The sequence below is a fragment of the Lepisosteus oculatus genome, chromosome 18 (genome assembly GCF_040954835.1).
Source record: "Lepisosteus oculatus isolate fLepOcu1 chromosome 18, fLepOcu1.hap2, whole genome shotgun sequence".
NCBI classification, from domain to species: domain Eukaryota; kingdom Metazoa; phylum Chordata; class Actinopteri; order Semionotiformes; family Lepisosteidae; genus Lepisosteus; species Lepisosteus oculatus.
The window spans coordinates 14,043,243-14,068,186 of NC_090713.1; the positions used below are offsets into that span (position 1 = coordinate 14,043,243).

Sequence of the window (24,944 nt, forward strand, 5' to 3'; positions counted from 1 at the left end):
ATAACCCTGAAATATATCTTTGAAATTTTCAAAATCTAAATTATAAACAAAACGGGATTTTGCTAACATTTTTTGAAGTGCTGCAGTATGGTATTGAATGAAGGGCACAAAATTCAGCATCAGCAGAGTGTAAAATGACAAAGTGGGCAGGAGACTTCAGTGTTAGAGAGCTGTGATACACAGTTCAATGAATATCATGAAGCTGACAAGAGCTCCACACTCACATGTCATTCTGAGAGCGGTCTGAGTAAAACTACAGTTTATAGGAATGATTTTTTGAGTTATGGCATTGCTGCCTGGCAGTGCTGGAGCCCTGGATTCAATTCCCGGGGTGCTGACTGGGTGGAGTTTGCAAGTTCTCTCCGTGTTCATGTGGGTTTCCTTCATGTGCTCCTGCCACAGTCAGAAGTCATACTGGTAGAATAACAGGCTGCAGGCTGGAAACCTTACCCCAGTGTGAGTGTGTGAGTGTGTGTCTGTTTGTATCTGTCTGCACTGTAGTGGACTGGCTTCCCATCCAGAGTGTATCCTGCCGTGCGCCCTTTGCAAGTTATACAAGTAATGTAGCATCACATTGTATTCTGTATACATGGAACAAGTAATAGGTTCATTCCAGGCTGAAAAGAGAAGAAAGAAAACACAACGTTTCGGCCGTGGAGGTATGCACCTGAAAAAGGCTCCCTGACCTACCTGAACTTCTGTATACTGTATATGTATTCCTTAGGATTTTTCTTTCTGTTCTTGTATCTATATCTGTTATATCAAGCACACCATAAAAACATTCTTAGCAACCAAAATGTTTATTTTTGCAAGAGTGTTTATCTTGACCTTGCTCCCCTGTGTATAAAGTGGTTAGAAAATGGATGAATGGAATTTTTGGTGCCACCAGTGAACACAGTTCTCAAAGCAGAAAAGTAAAACCCATTGAATATCAGAGATCTCAGATGTAATCAGTATCTCTCCAGCCTGACACTCAAAATTATTGAAACAAGAGATCATTTAATCACACTTGTTTGAATACTGTGACTGTATTAAATGATCTCTTATAGTTTTAAAATAAACTTGTAAGTGCACCTGCAGTAGGTCCCCGCTGCAGCAGTGCAGTCCCTGTGCAGTCCTGTTGAGGAAGATTTTTATACGGCTGTGTAACACTGTTTGAACACCCATTTACTGCTGGGGTAATGCCAACTCTGACAGTAGTAATCTGCTGCATCTTTAGGCTGGACTCCTGTGATGGTCAGAGTGAAGTCAGTCCCAGATCCACTGCCACTGAAACGCCCTGGGATCCCAGTATAAAGATTAGTTGCATTATAGATCAGGAGTTTAGGACCTTCTCCAGCTTTCTGTTGGTACCAGGCTACAGATGCAGCCATTCAAAGTGAGCGGTACAGACACGTACCGCAGGTAATTGGCTGCGGTGTCGCGTATCATGACGTAAGATGACGCGGGGTACCGCGGTGCGTGATTGGTTGACCGACAGGGGCACTCGTGGTCCGTTGGTCTGTCGTAGAAAGACTTACTGTACAGTAAACGTCTTTACTGTGCCCGTTGTAGATATTGAATTTTACCACTGAAGGGAAATCTTAGTAGCTGAGCATAAAAAGAATAGGAGCATACTGTAACGCGTGTGAAGGCCATAAACGATATAAATTTTGGAACATAAACATACAGTACTGTATATAGCTGGTCTTGGTACTTTAAAGAAAAAAATACACACCAGTATTCCATTTCTCCCTAAACATTTTAAGCATCGAAGTCTTTAACTAAAGAGATACCAGAGTCAACAAGCATACTTTTAGAATTTGATTAATAGGGATATAATATGGAACCGCGTATCTAAAGAATTTAATGACGATATGATTATATTCGTGTACTGCGACAGGGCTGTGTAGGGCTGTTTCGCCTCCCTGCTCATACGAGTTGTCTTGTAGCCTACTGGTCTACGTGCCTGACTAACACCGCATAGGTTGTGTGTTCAAATCCAGCTGGTGCTGGACTTTTCCTTTAACAAACATTTCTTTGAAAAAATAGAATAGCGATATTATGGACAATCAATTGACTTTTATATTTCAAAATATCACAACATGATCGATTTTAAGTCATTTTTGATAACAATGAATAGTCACCTTCTTCCCTTCTGACAGCGGTTCCTGCTTCTATTGTGTGTGTGTGTGTGCAATAGAGTAAATTTTTATAGAGAAATGGAGGCTGGACAGTATGCGTTACAATATAAACATTTATATTGATTTAAATCGTGTTCTGATTTAAATCGCAAACGCGTGTTTAATTATGTGTTTTTTAATCATAATCAGGCTAATGCATTTCTACATTTCTGTATGAACCAGCTTAGAGGTTCATACAGAAAGACAGCTTGTGTTTAAATTGAGTGTAAGTTAATTTATGCTTCTAAAGTCATGGTCAGCATTTATTATTGTACTGTGCTGTAAACTTGTTCTGTGCCTAGTCACATTATTTTATAGCGTTTTTATTGCGTTATTGAATCCGGTGGCGCTGTGTGTTAGTTTCCTGACTCCCATGTCACATGGTCTGTGATTGAATCCCATGGAACTATGACTTTATGTTTTAACAAACATTTCTTTGAAAAAATGAAACGTTTCCCTTGGTCAGAGATTAAATAAAACCTCACTCGCACCAAACAAATTTATATTTCTAAATATCACAACATGATCGAATTTAAGTCTTTTTAATAACAATGAATAGTCACTTATGCGTTACAAAATAAACATTTATATTGATTTGAATCGCGTTTTGATTTAAATCATAAACGCGTGTTTAAATATATGTGTTTAAAAGCGATATACTGTATAAAAGCGCTGATTCTTATGGGTGTGTTCCGCCGGGGATTCAAAAAAATTTCTTTTTTAATCGCGTATCTAAGGGAAATTGCAGTATAACTTTGTTCATGCACAAACAGTGGCATGTTACATTATAATTTGGGTGTCTCCTCTTGCCAGAAAGCTCTAAATTGCAACGTAAATTGCAAAAATGCACTTGGAATCTGTCCAAGCCCTCCTACGAAAATTATATAAACTGCAACACTGATCATTCATCTCTAAATAAACTTTATTTTATATAGCGTTTTAAGCGAATAGGTAATAAGATTGCTCATAAACCTAATCGCTTTTTCTACATAAACACAGCGTGATTGCTCTCTGAAAATGCTTTTCCTTTATATTTAGGCTCAGATTTCAACTATAGATCGTATTATTATAAACTTTCTTGGAAAAATGTATTTTATGTAAACCATGTTTGCTATTAATTCATTTAGGGCTAAAATACGTTCATTGTCTTCCAATCGAGTCGAGTTGACATTGGAAGCTTGCCACTCCCGGACTGTTAAACCATCGTATTAGCATGTTAAAGCGATTCTATTGAGGGAGGAGCCCAGCTACCACTTAACACTGTACTTCCTACTTTGAAAATACCTGTGAAACCGGTTTAATTCGTCACAGCCAGCACTCCGGCAGAGAGGGGGTTGAGTAAAGTAGAAGCAGGCGAGATTTCCAGTGAAAGACACCTCCCCTTCAAAAACCCAGTAAGCAGTAATGCTTTAAGTTGAAAATCGAGGTAGATTTTGAGGATGATAAAGAGGATAAACTGGGATGGGAGGAGGGTTTGGTTTTGCATAAGGGGCGGGATTATGATAATTGGAGGAATTTGCGAGAGTATAATGGTTTGATCTATTTGATTTTGTATTGTGGTTGTTATCTATGTTTTTGGTTGGTATTATGTTTATATGGTTGTTTTTGTTGGTTGGTTGTTATTATGGTTATTAATAATACGATCTATAGTTGAAATCTGAGCCTAAATAAAAAGAAAAAGCAAGTGATTAGGTTTATGAGCAATCTAATTACTTATTCGTTTAAAACGCTATATAAAATAAAGTTTATTATTAATTTGCTAGACAGAGCGGTGAACATTATTATGCATAAGACAAAGATAACGAAATCTGTGTACGCTGTAAGGTTTTTACTTCTTAAACTTTTAAAATACACGTTTCGAACAGAAAGAAATCCTCTTCCTGGTACAGTACTGTATGTATAGCGAACCAGCACGTCTTTTTTCTCCAATCAGAGGGGTGTCAGATGGTGTCAGCCAATCACCATTCTGAAGCCCTACCATAATCTCTGGTATGGGGAGACCCCAGAATTCTGTCCCATAGTTTAGACAGATGATAGATACTTTTATTGATCCCGTGAGGGAAATAAAGTAAATCATTTTCATTTTAGGAAATTATTAAACGCTCGGTTAAAAGCAAAGGAGTTTGTCTGTTATAGTGGACATAAAATCAAGTTCGCTGGCATTATATCCTAGAAGACACAGACCAGGAGAATGCCCACAGCGTAAAAGAAAATGCCAGATGAACTGGGCATTTGCCCAGCGTAGTTATAGTGGACATAAAAACAAGAGTTTGCTGGCATTATATAATTATACGAATTACACGAATATAATTATATCTTATTAATTTCTTGAGATACGCGATTCTTTTAATACAGTCTTTGCTGTGCTCTAGAGGATCCTTGTGATATTTCGAGCTCTTGGTGAATGATAAGTGTCGCAGTTTAAATCATTTTCGTAGTTAGAAATTATGGAACGCTCTGTTAAAAGCAAGGGAGTTTTTATGTCCGTTGCAGTTCTTTTGAAACTGAACTTGTTTGAATTGACTGAGCTCCGTGCTGTACCACACAATGTCTGTTTTTTTTTGTGCTGTCCTACTGTACTTCCTACATTGAAAATACCCGTGAAACCGGTTTAATTCGTCACAGCCAGCCATCCCGCAGAGAGGGGGGTTGTACTCGTTAATGTCTTAGCACAAAGCAGAAACTTCTTGGAAAGATTACAGATTTTAATCGTCTTTTTTCTGAACCAGGGAAAATCTGATCATGTTTCTCTATAACAATAATAAAAAACTTTATTTTACATATCACCTTTAAAAGTGGCATCTCAAAACAATACAGTAGATGTAAACCACAGATTACAAAGTAAATACCCAGACAAAAGCAAACACGTTTTTAATAAGATGCTTTTATTCGTTCATAATCCGACGATCTCAGGAAGACTAATGGGGGTCTGGCTTTTTTTCTGGAAAACCATAACTCTGGTCTTGTCCAGATTGACTGTCAGCGCCCAGGTCTGACAGTGCTGCTCCAGCCTCTTCTGTGGGCGACAAAAAAAGGAGGAAAGAGGAGGAACTCGATTTCTGTAATTAATGAAGATCAGTAAATCAAGGGACAAAACAGTTATTGCGCCCGGCTCCTCAATGGGCTTCGACGTGCTAATGCGTTGGTTTAACAGTCCGGGTGTGGCAATGTATTTTATTATTGTTATAGAGAAACATGATCAGATTTTCCCCGGTTCAGAAAAAAAGATCTGAAGTACTTTACCGTATACTAGTTTGTCACTCTTCTCATCCCCTCTTTGCTAAATGGCTTTGGAATCGAGTCACATGAAGACAGAGGTGAAAGAGCCCTACACAGCCCTGTCGCAGTACACAAATATAATTATATCTTATTAATTTCTTGAGATACGCGATTCTTTTAATACAGTCTTTGCTGTGCTTTAGAGGATCCTTTTGATATTTCGAGCTCTTGGTGAATGATAAGTGTCGCAGTTTAAATCATTTTCGTAGTTAGAAATTATGGAACGCTCTGTTAAAAGCAAGGGAGTTTTTATGTCCGTTGCAGTTCTTTTGCAATATGAATATAATTACAGTATATCGTTATTAATTTCTTTAGATACGTGATTCCATATTATATTCCCTTTTAATCAAATTCTAAAAGTATGCTTGTTGACTCTGGTATCACGTTAGTTAAAGACTTTGATGCTTAAAATGTTTAGGGAGAAATGGAATACTGGTGTGTATGTTTTCTTTAAAGTACCGAGACCAGCCATATACTGTATGTTTAAGTTCCAAAATTAATATCGTTTATGGACTTCACACGCGTTGCAGTATGCTCCTATTCTTTTTATGCTCAGGCACTAAGATTTCCCTTCTGCTTCCCTTCTGCTTTGTGTAAGGACGGTATCAAAAGCAATCTTAAGTGGTGAGAAAGCTGTGCTCAATGTATTTAAGGGACTTAAAAGTAAAAGGAGATGCTTCATATTGCTTGACTAATTTTAAAAACTAAGTTATAAATGCAGACGCTCCCTCGGTGCCGCGCCGGGTGTAAATATCAAAATATACATACCCAACACTGCTTGTACCCATCTGTCATGCAAATAAAACACCTTGAATTGAATTGAATTGAGGGAGAGATGGCTATGGAGGGGGAGAGACATAGCCAGGACTCAAGGCAAATAAGATACTTATGGGTACACAGGCGTTTGCACGTATAGTTAAGTTATAGTTAACGTATGAAACGTTTGCACATATAGTTAAGTTATTACTTGGTTTTCAAAGTGCAATGAAATACAATATTGTTGTTGTTGCTGTTTTGGTTGTTTTTATCCTGTAAAGCGTTTTGAGAAGCCACCTTTAAAGGCAATATATACTGTAAAAGCGCTGATTCTTATGGAATGTGGATTCAAATTTTTTTTTTAATCGCGTATCTAAGGAAATCTCAGTTTAACTTTGTTCATGAACAAACAGTGGCATGTTACATTATTATTAGTTTTTTTGTTAACAAGGTTCGCCAGCTAATGTGAATCGAAACCTATCTTTCTAGCTTTTAAAGTCGTGCAATGTGTAAACCACAATTCAACTAGAGAAAAAAAGACCTGACTGACAAGATTTAAGATGTGGCTGTCAATGTTGAATTAAAAAAAACACATTGCCCGACGTTTGTTGCATTGCTTGAAAAATAACTTTATTTCGAGAGACTGGATAAGTAATTCAAGTGTTTTTTTTAACTTCCTGAAAAACAACTAATAATTTAACTATATGTGCAAACGTTTTATGGTATGTCGCTGTTGTGAATGTCTGTGGACACGTGCTGGCTGGACAGGAGGCTCCACTGCACACAGAGAGGGGCGGGAGGAGGGGACAAGCCGATACATACTCTTAGAGTTTGATTAATAGGGAATCTAATACAAAAATATACAGTGCCTTGCGAAAGTATTCGGCCCCCTTGAACTTTTCAACCTTTTGCCACATTTCAGGCTTCAAACATAAAGATATAAATTTTTTATTTTATGTGAAGAATCACCAACAAGTGGGACACAATTGTGAAGTGGAACAAAATCTATTGGATTTTTGAAACTTTTTTAACTAATAAAAAAATGAAAAGTGGGGCGTGCAAAATTATTCGGCCCCTTTACTTTCAGTGCAGCAAACTCACTCCAGAAGTTCAGCGAGGATCTCTGAATGATCCAATGTTGTCCTAAATGACTGATGGTGATAAATAGAATCCACCTGTGTGTAATCAAGTCTCTGTATAAATGCACCTGCTCTGTGATAGTCTCAAGGTTCTGTTGAAAGCGCAGAGAGCATCATGAAGACCAAGGAACACACCAGGCAGGTCCGTAATACTGTTGTGGAGAAGTTTAAAGCTGGATTTGGATACAAAAAGATTTCCCAAGCTTCAAACATCCCAAGGAGCACTGTGCAAGCGATCATCTTGAAATGGAAGGAGTATCAGACCACTGCAAATCTACCAAGACCTGGCCGTCCCTCTAAACTTTCAGCTCAGACAAGGAGAAGACTGATCAGAGATGCAGCCAAGAGGCCCATGATCACTCTGGATGAACTGCAGAGAACTACAGCTGAGGTGGGAGAGTCTGTCCATAGGACAACAATCAGTCTTACACTGCACAAATCTGGCCTTTATGGAAGAGTGGCAAGAAGAAAGCCATTTCTCAAAGATATCCATAAAAAGTCTCGTCTAAAGTTTGCCACAAGCCACCTGGGAGACACCCCAAACATGTGGAAGAAGGTGCTCTGGTCAGATGAAACCAAAATCGAACCTTTTGGCCACAATGCAAAACGATATGTTTGGCGTAAAAGCAACACAGCTCATCACCCTCAACATACCATCCCCACTGTCAAACATGGTGGTGGCAGCATCATGGTTTGGGCCTGCTTTTCTTCAGCAGGGACAGGGAAGATGGTTAAAATTGAGGGGAAGATGGATGCAGCCAAATACAGGACCATTCTGGATGAAAACCTGTTGGAGTCTGCAAAAGACCTGAAACTGGGACGAAGATTTATCTTCCAACAAGACAATGATCCCAAACATACAGCAAAATCTACAAAGGAATGGTTCACAAATAAACGTATCCAGGTGTTTGAATGCCCAAGTCAAAGTCCAGACCTGAATCCAATCGAGAATCTGTGGAAAGAGCTGAAAACTGCTGTTCACAAACGCTCTCCATCCAACCTCACTGAGCTCAAGCTGTTTTGCCAGGAAGAATGGGCAAGAATTTCAGTCTCTCGATGTGCAAAACTGATAGAGACATACCCCAAGCGACTTGCAGCTGTAATCGCAGCAAAAGGTGGCTCTACAAAGTATTAACGCAAGGGGGCCGAATAATTTTGCACGCCCCACTTTTCATTTTTTTATTAATTAAAAAAGTTTCAAAAATCCAATAGATTTCGTTCCACTTCACAATTGTGTCCCACTTGTTGGTGATTCTTCACATAAAATAAAAAATTTATATCTTTATGTTTGAAGCCTGAAATGTGGCAAAAGGTTGAAAAGTTCAAGGGGGCCGAATACTTTCGCAAGGCACTGTAGTACTAAAAATAAGATGCACTCTACAGACATTCACAACGGCGACTGTCAGAAGATAGGACACAGCGGCTCAGGCACCCGCTGAATGGAAAAGGGGCACTTTAATGTTCTGAATGGCTAATACTAAAGCCAATACTGGCTCAATACCCTCAATGGGCTTTGACCTGCTAATGCGTTGGTTTAACAGTCCGGGTGTGGCAAGCTTCCAATGTCAACTCGACTCGATTGGAAGACAATGAACGTTTTTTAGCCCTAAATGAATTAATAGCAAACATGGTTTACATAAAATACATTTTTCCAAGAAAGTTTATAATAATACGATCTATAGTTGAAATCTGAGCCTAAATATAAAGGAAAAGCATTTTCAGAGAGCAATCACGCTGTGTTTATGTAGAAAAAGCGATTAGGTTTATGAGCAATCTAATTACCTATTCGCTTAAAATGCTATATAAAATAAAGTTTATTTAGAGATGAATGATCAGTGTCGCAGTTTAAATAAGTTTTGTAGGAGGGCTTGGACAGATTCCAAGTGCATTTTTGCAATTTACGTTGCATTGTCCAGTGTTCTGTTGTAATACAGGCTAGAATACAGTTAGTCTAAGCTTTATCAGCTTATTTAAAATAAATAAATAAAACACACTCCATAAGAATCAGCGCTTTTATACAGTATATCGCCTTTAAACACATATATTTAAACACGCGTTTAAGATTTAAATCAAAATGCGATTCAAATCAATATAAATGTATATTTTGTAACGCATAGGTGACTGTTCATTGTTATTAAAAAGACTTAAATTCGATCATGTTGTGATATTTAGAAATATAAATTTGTTTGGTGCGAGTGAGGTTTTATTTAATCTCTGACCAAGGGAAACGTTTCATTTTTTCAAAGAAATGTTTGTTAAAACATAAAGTCATAGTTCCATGGGATTCAATCACAGACCATGTGACATGGGAGTCAGGAAACTAACACACAGCGCCACCGGATTTAATAACGCAATAAAAACGCTATAAAATAATGTGACTAGGCACAGAACAAGTATACAGCACAGTACAATAATAAATGCTGACCATGACTTTAGAAGCATAAATTAACTTACACTCAATTTAAACACAAGCTGTCTTTCTGTATGAACCTCTAAGCTGGTTCATACAGAAATGTAGAAATGCATTAGCCTGATTATGATTAAAAAACACATAATTAAACACGCATTTGCGATTTAAATCAGAACACGATTTAAATCAATATAAATGTTTATATTGTAACGCATACTGTCCAGCCTCCATTTCTCTATAAAAATTTACTCTATTGCACACACACACACACAATAGAAGCAGGAACCGCTGTCAGAAGGGAAGAAGGTGACTATTCATTGTTATCAAAAATGACTTAAAATCGATCATGTTGTGATATTTTGAAATATAAAAGTCAATTGATTGTCCATAATATCGCTATTCTATTTTTTCGAAGAAATGTTTGTTAAAAGAAAAGTCCAGCACCAGCTGGATTTGAACACACAACCTGTGCATTGTTAGTCAGGCACGTAAACCAGTAGGCTACAAGACAGCTCACATGAACAGGCAGGCGAAACAGCCCTACACAGCCCTGTCGCAGTACACGAATATAATCATATCGTTATTAAATTCTTTAGATACGCGATTCCATATTATATTAGCAGAAAAGCTTAAAACTACCACTTTTTCACATGCTATTTCACATGCTAGTTAAATACTTCGATGCTTAAAATCGTTAGGGAGAAAAAGAATACGGGTGTGTATTTTTCCTTTAAAGTACCGATTCCTGGAATCTGACTGGCTGACACACTTCTGAAGTGGTTCCATAAAATCTGGTATACGGAAAGAAAGCGTTGATACATACAAGTATCTATTAATACACTCTTTGCTGTGCTCTTGAGGATCCTTGTGATATTTTGAGCTCTAGTTGAATGATAAGTGTTGCATTTTAAATCATTTTCGTAGTTAGAAATTATGAAACGCCCTGTTAAAAGCAAGGAAGTTTTTATGCCCGTTGAAGTAAAACAAAATGCCTGACAAAGTATGGCTTGGACAGATTCCAAGTGCTTGTAGAAATGTGCTAAAGAAATTATACTTTGAGTATACAGCTTGTCCAAAGTCATCCATTATTAATACTATTAGTAATATCTTTAGTAAAGGTTTTGATGCATAAATATTTCTGATAAAGGTAGGTTGTGTACTTTTGTCCAACTGAGCAATCTTGCTTTCATAAAATATACCAACATTTTAATGACTGATGATTAACATGCTGTAATACACAGTTCAAAATTAAAGGCTCAAATGCTGTACATGAGAGGTTAAGCTCCCCCTGGCGGTTTTACAAGGTGACGCTGGATAGTTTCCGGCAGAGCGTCAAATGACGCGCGATTAACCACGTGACACTGCGTGACACCGCGTGACACCGCGACACGCCCACCGGGGTATGCCGCGAAATACCACACCCATTTTGAATGGCTGCATCTGTAGGTAGTTGTTATTATACACTGCAGGACTGGTCTTACAGCTCACAGTGACTGTCTGTCCAGAAAGAACAGATTTCATTGCAGGAGTCTGAGTCACAGTAACCTGTCCACTGGATTCTGAAAACAAGACAAAACACAATTTTTACAGGAATTTAATAACTATAAAGTTTGATTTCCATTTTTTTATTTTACACTTTTCTGTAAAGCTTATTTTAATAATATTCTACAATAACGTTCTATAATCTTCAAAGATTGAAAAAAACTGTTAAATAATATGCTAGAAGCTGTATACTCCATCACAAATAAAAAAACTTTTTTAAATCAACACCTGGCCAAATATAAAATTATACCCTGAGCAGAGATGAGGAGTGTCCAGAGGAAGATGGTGATGAAGGTCATTGTTACTGTGGGTTTTGTTGCCATGAAGGGCAGCTCTCAGTCATGAAGTGTTAAACTCACAGGGCTATAAACACTCCCAGAGCACTGAAGCACGTGCTGCCAATGCAAAGTGTCTCTTCTATGCAAATTGTCTTCCTGGGTTCAGCAGCACTTGTAGCCAGTCAGAGCTGAAAACACAGGTTTGGTGCTGTGTGTTGTGACAGAGCAAGATGAGCAGTTTAGCATGAACACTCCCAGGACAGCAGGACTAGACAGAGAGCAGCTTTATAAGGATCAGAGAATGAGACACAACCAGCTGAGCCCTTATTTCACTCAACACACCTGGAATGGAGTGGAGTGTGGAGAGTCTGGTTACAGCAACACTTGGCTCTGTGTGTGGGGCTGGAGAGTGAGACATTGAAGAGGACCTCTCTGATTTCAGGGACACACTCTGAGAGAGTGTGCCCTCTGGTGGCATGAAAGTGATTTGGTTTTCAGTGAAAATACATTTATTGGAACCTCTTCATTATAAATACATACAGTACTTACTCTATACATACTCGTCTAGCTTGAAAAATCATTCCTATCCATTGTGTTTCAAAAGGAATGTATGCATTGAATGTACATTCCTAAGCCAATACATTTTTCCGTCTCCAGAAATCACAAACCATGAAAACAATCTTAGACCCAAGCAACCCTTCTTAGCACCAGTTGTGTTCCTGTTTTATTTAATTTTTTTCCACGATGCTCCCCATGAAGCAGCTCCAGGAGATAAACATGCTCCATGGTTGTCCTGACATTAAAATAAATTATCACCCTGGTCTCAAGCAAGATATAATCATATGAAAATAGAAAAAAGAGACATACTGGGGGGTTTACTGTACTGAGCAACGGCTTCGGCAGCAGCTTTGTCGTTCACACGCTAGACCACCCTCACTGCGGACTTCCAGCAAGTCTTGATCCACACATGGTGTTACAACCCCAGGTGTCTAGGGGTAAAGGGGTGTAACACTTAGGATAGTTTTTAGATGCAGGTGGGTTCTGATAAGGGACTTAGGAAGTGTGACAACAAGTGTTGGTGCAAAAGTGATTTATTTTAAGGTGAATAAGTGACTGGTACTGTACATATAGGACACAATAACACACAGGGAGAGGGAACTAGAGTGGTGCCAAAGGAAAGAAAATAACAAACAAAATGGAGCTGGCTAAGAAAGTGAGGGAAAGCTGACCTAACTACAAAAGTACTACACACAGTCTTCGGCTTCTTCAAACACCCTAGCTAACCTTCACTGACTACCCAAAACCATACAAGACAAACGGCACTCACCCATACTAAAGTAGTGTAACTAATACAAAAATCAACTACGCGTGCAAAATGTACCCAACAACCTAAACTAACTCAATACACAAAATTTCACACAAATACACAAGTGAACTACGAATACCAATAAGGGAAAACGAGAGTAGACACAAGTAACAGGGTACAAAAGAACACAGAGTTTGATACAATACGTTTGGACAAGGTAATGGCTAAATACAGGATAAACACACAAACAAACGAAAGTACAAAGAGACGAATACAAACCAACAAAAGCCGGAGCTATAGGAAAACACACATGTGCGCATACACACACGCGCTGTGGATGGCAGCCAGGTCACTCAGCACCAGCCCCTGGCAGGCCTTGTCGCTCCTCTTCAGGAAGAACAGAGGCTCGTCTGACCAGGTGTGAGACACCAGACCAGCCCGACCCCGCTCTTGAGCGCTTCGCTCACATAGGAAATAAAGATCGATGGGCGATCCGTGATGGACTTGCCCCCGTGGATCCCTTCCTTCTCCCAGAACCTCTCCTTGAAGACCAGGAAGAATTCAGTCCAGCTCTTGTAGTGGACACTCTGCAGGGCCTCTCTCTTGTACAGGGGGAGAGGGGGGTTAAATCTGACTTATATGAGGGTCCCATAACTATGACATGGAATCCAGGCACAGAGAAACAAGACCTATGGGTGTAATGAGGCTGTTTAAGGTGGAACTGTAATAAAGGTCTGTAGGTCATAAGATGAACCCTAGAGCTGGAACAGGTCAGCTGGTGAGCAGCAAGCAGGAGCAGCAAACAGGCAAATCACAGTCAAGAACTGGAGTCAGGAAAAAATCGCAGCTCTGAGCTGGAGTGACACATCAAAGGAACAGGGAAACATCTGATGTATTAGGACAAGAGAAGCAATGCAGGTACTCAGTTGAGTGAAATATAAGGAAAATTCAAAGCCAAAGTTAAGACAAATCAGGTCGATAGTCCAAGGAGAAACACAGACACAGCCAGGAACAAGGCAGTGGCTCAGAGCCAGACCTTATACAGCCTGCTTCACCAGGAGACGGGGAGGACGTGGTGATCCACAGGTGAAGCAGGCTTCCTGTCTGACTGCGTTTCCACAGCAACCAGAACTAGCCAACTCCACAGTGCCCCCACGAGGATGGGAGAGACAACTGGTTCACAGTGTTCCTGAGCTGATAAAACTGAAGGATAATTTCTTTAGGTTTTTCTAAAGTTTAAGAAATAAAAATTATCCAAATCCAACTAACTCTTAAATGGACCAGTGGTGTTTCATTATTACCAGGAGATATAATCTTACACTTACATCTTTGTATCATTGCATTGTATCTTTGAAGTGTTCAACTGTAAACAGAGGAGGATAAAGACTTTAAAGAAATATAAAAATAGGGTTTTTCAAAATGTTTATTTCTAAAAAAAGCACTACAGTCTGGTATTGAGCTCACCTGTCATTCTGTGAGCAGTGTGATTAAAAATACAGTTTGTAGGAATGATTTCTTGAGTTATGGCATTGCTGCCTGGCAACTCTGGGGCACTGGATTCAATTTCCTGGGTGCTAACTGTGTGGAGTTTGCATGTTCTCCCTGTGTTTGGTGGGTTTCGTCCAGGTGCACTGGTCTCCTCCCACAGTTCGAAGACATGCTGGTAGAATTACTGGCTGCTGAGGAAATTGACCCCACTGTGAGTGGGTGTGTTTGTGTCTGTCTGCCCTGCAATGGACTGGCTTCACATCCAGAGTGTATCCTGCCTTTTGCACTCTTTGAGATTAATTCAAGTAATGAAGCATCATATTGTATTCTGGATATATGTGTTACTTATGTTTTTCTTTCTCTTCCTATATCTATGTTTTTTTTTGTATCTTTATTATTCAAACACGACACTTTTCAGTTGCAGGAAAATAAAACCCCTTGGATATCAGAGATGGCATATGTAATCAATATCTCTCTCCCCTGCTTCACAGTCAAAATGATTCAAATGATAAATAATTTAATCACAGTTCTTTGAATACTGTAACTTTGTGAAAAGGTCTCTTATAGTACTAAAATAAACATGTAATTGCACCTGCAGTACTGTAGGTCTCAGCTGCAGCTGTGCAGCCCTGCTGAGGGAGGTTTTTGTACGGCTGTGTAACACTGTGTGAACACATAGGTACTGCTTGGATAGTGGAAACTCTGACAGTAATAATCTCCTGTATCTTCAGCCTGGACTCCTGTGATGGTCAGAGTGAAGTCAGTCCCAGATCCACTGCCACTGAAACGCTCTGGGATCCCAGTCTGAAGATGCATCATAGATCAGGAGTTTAGGAGCTTCTCCAGCTTTCTGTTGGTACCAGGCTAGGCGGATATTACCATACACTGCAGGACTGGTCTTACAGCTCACAGTGACTGTCTGTCCAGCGAGAACAGTTTTCACTGCTGGAGTCTGAGTCACAGTAATCTGTCCACTGGATTCTGAAAACAAGATAAAACACAGGAAATGCAATAATTCAAGAACTAGAATGCTTTAATTTATTTTAGCTATTTTTACATTTCTGTAAAGCTTGTACATAATATGTTAATAGCCATATCTTCCATCACAAATTAAAAATATGTTTAAGACAACAACTACCCAAGTATTAAATTATACCTTGAACAAAGATGAGAAGAGTCCAGATGAAGATGGTGATGAAGGTCATTGTTACTGTGGGTTCTGTTGCCATGAAGGGCAGCTCTCAGTCATGAGGTGTTAAACTCACAGGACTACTGTATAAACACTCCTAGAGCACTGAAGCATGTGGTGCCAATGCAAAGTGTCTCTTCTATGCAAATTGTCTTTCTGTGTCTGTAGAAAATGGAGAAGAGCAGCTGCTGTAGTTGTTAATTAAAACAGTGTGGCTCTGATATGCAAAGCGCTTTATTCTCCTGTATATAAATCCTGTGCCAGAGCTGCCATTGTGATCTGAGCAGTGAGCAGAGGTAGGACTTGAAAATAGACAGATAGTTTTCCTCTGTTCTGTATCATTCAATAGTCACATTTTTTTTGAAAGATGAGATAGAGGGGCTTTCTGTCTGATCCCTGACTGAATTTAAGAAAGACATTGAGCAACAGGAGACCCCAGTAGGTGAGGGCCAGGGAGAGATCATAACATCTCACTCTGTACAATATCTCCCTCTGCTGGGGACTGTCGGGAGAGCATTATCATTACAACCCTGCTCTCCTCACGATCTCAACCCAGGAGGATGAATTTCTCACACAGCCTGTGCTCAGCCTGCAGGGGACAGCAGCTCCCTGTAGAAGAGAGCAGGGACTTGTAGCCTCCAGTCGACAGCAAAGGGAGGCTACGCTGAGGGGGCTGTTCTTTCCACTTGCTGGAGGGTAGAATTCACACTTTCACACACCGGTCTGCTGAAGTGGTTTCGTTATATACAGAAAATTCAAGATGGAGGTTGGTGTTGGGTTTTGAAGATCCTCCAGAGGAAAGTTTTGCTTTATTAAAAACTCCTTGCACTGTAATTATTCTGCAATTGCAATTTTAATGTGCCAAGGCCGCATGATCCGCATGTCACAAACCGTATTCCCGCGTGCACCTCTGTCCGTCAACACCTGCGCACTAGTTAAGCTATTATCACTTCTCACACCTTTTCCTATTTATACCCTCTCACTCCTCTCAGTGCCCGCTCAGTGTTGAGCTCGACTTTTGACTTTCTCTTGTGCACATACCTTTCTGTACTGACCTTTTGGCTCTTTGGCTTTGGCTTCGACTTCGTCTCTGTCTAGCATCTTTTGTATTTGGATACTCTTGACCTGACACTCCGGAAACCCGACCCAGCCTTCCTACCCCGACCTCGTATTCTTCCTTTTGCTTCTGGGATTTGGACACCAAACTCATTCAAACTACTCTCTCAGCACCGCGTAGGGTCTGAGCAGTTATTCTCACACGTCCCTAGTGACAACATTGACACCGCAGGTATTTACAGTACGTTGAAAACTATCACAAGCAGATATTTCTTATAGCCAATCACAGTACTGCTAGGCTTTTGCACAGTGTTGCTGTCTGAATGCTTGTGGACATTGCAGCTGTTTTACTTCTAATTTATACTACCGCTATTGTGTTCTGTATTAATTACATCCATATTCCTCCAAACCACAGTTTTATTTTGTTTTATTTTATACTATTATGCTGTTGTCACACATTCCATTATGTTCCTGTCTCCAACAATGTCATGTGTTATGTGGGGAAACAGTCAAGTAAGCATTTCATTGTACTCAGGTACACATGACAATAAACCTGAACTTGAGGTATGAACAAAAGTGACCCTTGTGTTTTATGGGAATCAATCATTAATCAAAAATAGGAATTTTATTTTGTTCAGTGCTAGTAGTATTAGAGTACTGTATTTTTAGAATAGTTTAAAGGAGGCTTCAATATCTTAAATATAAAGATTTCTGTCATATGATGTTGTTCGTTCCTGTTTTATCTGGGGAATGAATATAGCTGGAGCCACTGTGTCTAATAATTGAACTCCATATTACTGCAGATATGTCATTCATGAAATTCAGTGTGTTTGTGTGCAGTTGAGTTATACTTCATTGTCTTCTCTCTCAGCACCTGCAGGAGGTCCCAGCTGCAGCAGTGCAGTCACTGTGCAGTCCTGCTGAGGGAGGTTTTTGTACGGGTGTGTAACACTGTGTGTTTGGCCAGTTACTGTTGATGTTGTGCAAACTCTGACAGTAATAATCTCCTGCATCTTCAGGCTGGACACCAGTGATGGTCAGAGTGAAGTCAATCCCAGATCCACTGCCACTGAAACAACTTGGGGTCCCAGAGTTTAGTTTATTTACAAGATAAATCAAAAGTTTAGGAGCTCCTTCAGATTTTTGATGGTACCAAGCCATGCATTCACCATAGCTGTCACTGTAAACTGCAGGACTGGTCTTACAGCTCACAGTGACTGTCTGTCCAGAGAGAACAGATTTTACTGCTGGAGTCTGAGTCACAGTAACTTGCCCAGTGGATTCTGAAAGGAACAAAAAAGAACAAGAAACATTGAAAGTTATACTAGAATATTGTTCAAATATGTAGTACAATATTTGTTTACATACAGTATTTCTGTTACAAATTCTTTCTACTGTATACCATTCTTACCTTGAAAACAGAGAAAGAGAACAGAGATGAAGATGGTGATGAAGGTCATTGTTGCTGTGGGTTCTGTTGCCATGAAGGGCAGCTCTCAGTCATGAAGTGTTAAACTCACAGGGCTATAAACACTCCCAGAGCACTGAAGCATGTGCTGCCAATGCAAAGTGCCTCTTCTATGCAAATCGTCAGCAACAATTCTAGAAAATATTTTGTCTTTGAATGGACTAAGATTAGCATTAAAACAGCCATGAAGAAAACAATTGATCATGACAAGATTTATAACAAGAACATGATAAGGCAAAATTGGTCGAGATCATATTGTATTTGTTGAGGTTACGAGGTTTCTGATAAATGATTTTGAGAAGTTATGGTTTGTGACTTGATTACATTTTTATCTGAAACCTGTTCTTATACTGTACATTCTGTATGTATGGTGTTTCTATCCTTTCAATTGTGAAGATTAAAGTGTGAAGGAGGTGAATATGAAAATTATGAGAATTTATCATTTTATTGCAATACAACAGATTCCTATTCTTATAAATATGTACAGTATGATATCACTGTCTGTTGAGTTGTGATTAAAAGGGCAGTAAGAATAAATAAATACAGACTGAGTTACACCTCAAAGCAACTTAACCAGAGCCTGAAGATACACTGTTGGCCACACCTGAGAGTGAAAGTCAATTCTATTGTTGATTCTACTGGAGATGAAGAGATTTGACAACCAGACTGTCACGAATATAGTCCCCCCTCCTTAAGGGTGCTCCAGCCCTTTCACTTTAGACTTAATTCTGTGCACCTGATCCCTTTTCCCAGCCCACCTTAAAAGCCAGGCGCTGACGCTCATCCTGGCTCTGCATCTGGTTTCCGCACCGTGCGAGTCCGGGACCTGGAAGCGCCTGGTCCCGTTCAGGTTTTAATCTCTGTTCCCGTTCCTGTTCCCTGTCCGACGGTTCCGTCCCGGTTCATGGTTTTAATTCCTTGTTTGGATGGATCTCCTGGCTATGGACTAACTCTTGTTTTTTTGGATTCCCTCTGTGGAATACTCTTTTGGATTGTTTGCCTTGGCCACACCTCCCCCGTGCACCAGCGCACTTTGGACACGCCCCCCTGTTTTCAGCCCCGTATTCCTGCATGACGTTTTCCTAGTGTTTCCCCACTTCTTCGGATTGTGTCGTCTGCATAGGGAAAGAACTGTTCTTACACAGACACCAGCAGTGAAATCACAATGAGGTACAATGAGGCAGCAGATGTTTCTCACTTTAAGGTGCTCAGACACTGGTGGCTGATGTTACTTTTATATTTCTGCCAGGTTGCTTGTAAGTCAAAGCTATGCCATGGTCACTGCCTGTGTGTAATCAAAATGGAGCAGCTTGACTTCCTTATAAATACATCTTTCTCGTTAATAGATATTTGATGTTAAGTCATAAATGTCAAAGCAGTGTGACAAATAATCAAGAAGAATTAGGTTTTGGACCAAATTAGGGATGAAGCGTGCAAAAGGCACTGATCAGTAGAAGATTACTTTTGTCTTTAAGTATAGTGACGTTCATCATTATGTCCTTGAATGTGCATCATATCACCTAGACCCCTAGATAAGACTCCTGCTTCTCCTGCTGCTCAGTGTGGAAGAGGGAAGTGATTCGAAATGCCACTGTAAAGCTGGTCTGTATCTGAGCCTGTAGTCATTGTTCACACATTGACAATATTCTAATCTCTATAGATACAGTAACTCATTTGTATGGGTAGAAATGGACTAAGTAAAGTGTGTAATTCTAGAGGAAATCATATTTGACTTACACAATAAATTAAAAATGAGTAGAAAATTAACTTTTCATTAGTACAATAACCCGAAGCTCAAGTCCAGAGCCACACTGAAGAGGTCTGTCAAGAAGAGACTGAATGTCCTTGAGTGTCCCAGTCCCAGTCAAAGCCCAGATTTGAATCCCATAGAAAAGTGATGGAGAGGCTTGACAGCTGAAGTTCATAATCAATCCTCAACAGACCAAGTGAGGACTGAAGCAGTTTTACCAGGAAGAACAAACACAATTATAGTACAACATCCTGCTGTTCACATCTGAGGGAGATGTACTGTATCCAGGAATGTTGACAACAGTACTTACTGCCAAATCTGCTTCTCAGCAATGACTGCCTTAGGGTACTGAATACTGATGCTTCGGTAAATGTCACGGTCTATATCATCCTCGAAGGTTTTACTGGCATTTAACCTTCTACACCTATAACAGAGTTGATTTAAAACTCAATGAAAAGAAATGCTTGAAAAACAAAATTAGACACATTACTTGGAATTCAACAAAGTGTCTATATCATGTAGTATACTGTACTTTGGAATACTGCAGAATTACTTGTAGTTAATACCATTCATTTATACGTGTAAATAGGAAAGTTTTGAGGTACATATGGAAAAAAGCCATTATTTTCAAGTGCAAGAAAGTAATAATGTATTTCAGGCATTAAAAACTGAAAATCTCTTGAATCACAAATCTAAACTACAATCACAGACCTGAAACTCATGAAAAAAGATGAATTGTGTTTCACTTCTTGTACTGTAAATCAATGATAGACGATATATTAAACTCTGTGAATTGTCTGTACCTGTATAATTTTTTACTTATTGAATTCACATGTTGTATCTAAACAAAGGCATTCAGAATGTGGGAAACTGCCTAATTTGCAGAAAGACCTAATTTCATAAACATGACAATATTTATGAACATGACAAACAAATGCCACGTTCACGAGGAATGTGTCACGCTCATAAATCCCTCCTCTTAAGGACGCTCCAGCCCTTCCTTGTTTAGATCTCATTCCCTGCACCTGCCTCCATTTCCTGTCCCCCGTCCTATAAAAGCCAGGCGCTCACTCAGTTCCGGGCTCTGCATTGGTTCCTGGACCAGGCAAGTCCGGGACCTGGAAGCGCCTGGTCCTGTCAAGCTTTTAAGTTCCTGTTCCTGCCTGTTCCGACCCGGTTCCCGTTTTTATTCTGTTCGTCTTGGATGGACAGCCCGGTTTGGGATTTTCGCCTTCTCTTGGATTGCCCCCTTGGACTTATTTCTGGATTGTTTGCCCCCGAACACCAGTGCACCATGGACACACCCCCTGTTTTCATTCCTGACTCCTGCATGCCTTTTTCCCCATGTTTTCCTCGCTTACCCCGGATCATGTTGTCTGCATAGGGTCCTGAAAGAATGACAACGCCCCAAAATTGAGGCTTGATGAACTATTGTGGAGTGAATATTTGGCTTAACCCGCTTTGCTGAGAGCTGACCTCCTGGACATAGGACGAGGAGGTCAGGAACCCCCCACAAAGTAACCAAGGGGTAGCTGCAGAGGTGGAGTTGGGGTGGAGGTGAGAAGCAAAGTCGCACGCAAGGGAGAGGGAGATATCGCATTTGGTATTTATAGCATTCGGTGGAGGAAGGATGAAGGGAGTGATTGCTAATCGCTGACGGCTGGGGATGATTGAGCGTGGTTGTTGTCCTCCCTCCAGAATTTTAGTTAAATAAACTCAGTATATCAGAAAGAAATGGGATAAATTTGTCTTTAATGTGAAATTAATAACTATGGATAAGACTGAGGATTTCTAATAATGACTACAAGTAACAGAATACAGTATGAATTTGAAAAAAAACTTTTAATATCCCACTTTATTAATTCTGTTTTCATGTTTGAACACGTGCATGAAACTTTTATTTTCCCTGTTGTTTAAAAATAGTATAAATATTAAATTCTTGCATTACACCAATTTTTTATGTCAATCAAACCCCATCTACACACTGTTCTGATTGACTGAGTGTGGACTGTGGGCTCAGGATGATCTGGGATATTACACAGGGTCACTATGAGCTCAGACAGTAGAGACAGTGAGAGACTGTAGGTGTGAGATGAGAACTTCAATTACATCACTGTTCTTTTATTAACACAGACTTTCAGATTTATAAACTGGGCTTTACGATCTTGTGTTTGAGCTTTCCTTCTGTTATGGAGTGCATGACCAATTATTTTCAAATGAACACAATTGAATTAAGTGTATAAAATACATTATAGAATTTGCAAACATGTTTATGTTATACCTAAAAATATTTTTGTATATTTTATACTGTGTTTAATTATTAAAAATATTTGAATTCAGGGCATTTCAGGAATCCTTCTTTAGGTGCTTAGAAAGAAATTCAACCATTGGCACAGAGGAGACAAATGCCAACAGTCTGCAATGAACTGCAATGCGTTTTGGTGGCTTTATCAATGTACTATTGAACAGTGCAGGAATCGGTGATCTGTCTCCCTCTTTTGGTCAGTGTTGAAAACTGCAGTCTTCAATGATTGTGCTTCTATTGTTCTATGTAACAATAAACACACCAGGAGAATCATCAAGAGCTTCAGTGTCTTCAGGCTCCTGATTCATCTGATTGTCATTCTAACAGATCCAGTGTCCTTTGAACAGCCAGTCACACATGTTAATAAGAAATTAACTCTACTGCCTAAACAGCAGCTTTTGCTTTCTCTTCTATATTTAACATATTATCTACATAGCTGTTAAAAGCAAAAAATATTCATATTTTTTACAGTCTCAGTCCTCTGTGGTTCCTGTTGATGAGCTCCTGTAGAGCTGAGGGAGGTTTTTGTACAGACGTGTGTCACTGTGTGAATGGAGTGCTGTAGCTCTGCTGACAATAATAATCTCCTGCATCTTCAGTCTGGACTCCAGTGATTGTCAGTGTAAAGGCTGTTCCAGACCCACTGCCAGTGAATCGATCAGGAACCCCAGACTGACGGTTTGTTGCAACATCTGTGCAACAGCTGTGGAGCCTGACCAGCTTTCTGCAGGTACCAGTTGAGCTCATTGCTAAAAGACTGACTGGCTGTACACCTGATAGAGACAGAGCTTCCTGGGAGAACAGACTGAGCTGGAGACCGAGTCAGAACAATCTGCCCACTGGACTCTGGAGGTGAAATAGCAACAATAATTAATTATTAATACATACTTAATATAAACACTTGTATAATATATTTGCCCTAGAAAACACATTTGCTACATTTCTATTGATGTTTTTTAAATTTTAGGTTTATTCTAAATTGATACCAAGTTCTTTAAAACTTAGGTTAATATTGTGAAATTAATATTAATAAAATAAAGATAAGAGAATTAGAGTCATATTTTCTTTAACCCTCACCTTGAGCAAAGAGCCCCAGTGTCACCAGCAGTAGAATCAGTGGCATCATTGTCCTGTGTGTGTTAGTGACTTTGAAAGGGCTGAACAGTGACTGATCGACAATGAGCAGTGAGGCAGCACAGGTATGCAAAGCTCCTTCCTGTATACAAATCCTGTTACAGACAGTTAGAAAAGGCCTGAGCTGGGAGGACAGGTGCAATCTGCAAGGGTTGGGTCTGTTTTTATGTGTATATAATATGTAGTGCACATACCGCTAGATCAGTACTCTGACGTTAGAGCTCTACCACATTTAGACTGTGCATATTCATCTCTTAAAAACAAGCCTTTTCTCTAAACATTCTGAAAGCACTGATCCAGTGGAGACTCGTCTTCCATGGAGGTCCTCTTGCCAGCACTTGGGGATCCCAGTCCTCCGCTGGCCTTGCTACAGAACCTGCTATTCCTCTGTCTGTTTACTCCCGGTGAAAAATGATATAAGATGTGAAGAAGGGGTTAACTGATTCCTTTCTGCACAAGGACTTCTTTTGACACAAAACATTCCAGGCTTTGAGTAATGACAGGGTTGGGGGTTAAATGATAAGAATTATTGATGCAAGCTAGAGACCCCCCAACTAAGGAAACCTAAAACTGACCATTAAGAATGGTCAAAGTCTGGTAACTGTCTGAACACTGTGACCTCTCCCCATAACCATGGTAACAAACTGCGTCAGAAACGGCTGAAATGTGCTATATAAACTGAAAGATCTGTACCTATATTCTGAACAATACTTCAGTCTTATTGTTCCTTGCATGCAATAAACTCAGTTGTTTAAACTTCATCTCAGGATCCAGAACTTATTTTTCTCTTACAACACCGTGAACTCTCCCCAGTGACCCTGCTGTCTACTTTCCACACAGCTCCTCTCGCACTGATCTCCCCACCTTCTCCACAGACAGGTCCCAGTCTGCAGACTGCAGCCTTCACTCGCTCCCAGCCCAGTCAGCCCACACATCTCTCGCTCTCTGCTTCCTGCTCGCTGCCTCACACCCATCTCATCTCTCTGATCTCCCAAAGATCCCTGCAGTCCTGCGCTTGGGGCTCAACTTGTCAGTTCACTGCAGGGCTTAATAGCGGCTGCAACACAACATACTGTACATGGTGTACAACATATTGATACAACACCAGAACATGCAACAATAAGCCATCAGTCTTAAAAGAATATATTTGTGAAATGATCTGCTGTGATAGGGAAAATTGATAATTCCCTCAGATATTACCAAGATAAGACTTAATAACATCAGAGTTGATATGTTCCTGTTGTTATTTAAGATGCAGACCAGAAGCTTGGGGACCACATCTCAGGTGGGTTTCAATAGGGCTTTACAGATATGACTGCCCATTGTTTGGTGATTCATAAGACTATTACTATATGATGATTGGCAAGTGTTGTGGAGTGCTGTGTCTTTTTTCCTTTAGTTCCTTCTCTTTTGTGTTCTTGTCTGTCCCTCTGTTCCAGGTGTGGGCCAGACCGCACACATCCATTCTGACTGTGTGGTAATTGATGAGCATCTAGGCACACTGTATGATTCTTTATGTGAAGAAGCTTCTGTGGTGCTAATTGTACTAATAGAGATAATTTTTTTAATCATTTTCAATCAGAGCAATCCAATTAATCATTATGAAATCAATTATGTGTTTTCAAATTATTATCAGACTATGTTAATAAGCAGATTCTATTGGAATATCCCTTACTACCAAA

The 24,944-nt window shown here is 39.8% G+C and overlaps 1 pseudogene; it reads right to left on the reverse strand.

Annotated features, from left to right (window-relative positions):
• Positions 1-1,133: 1,133 nt before the first annotated feature.
• LOC138223993 (uncharacterized) lies at positions 1,134-15,599 on the reverse strand (annotated as a pseudogene).
• Positions 15,600-24,944: the final 9,345 nt, after the last annotated feature.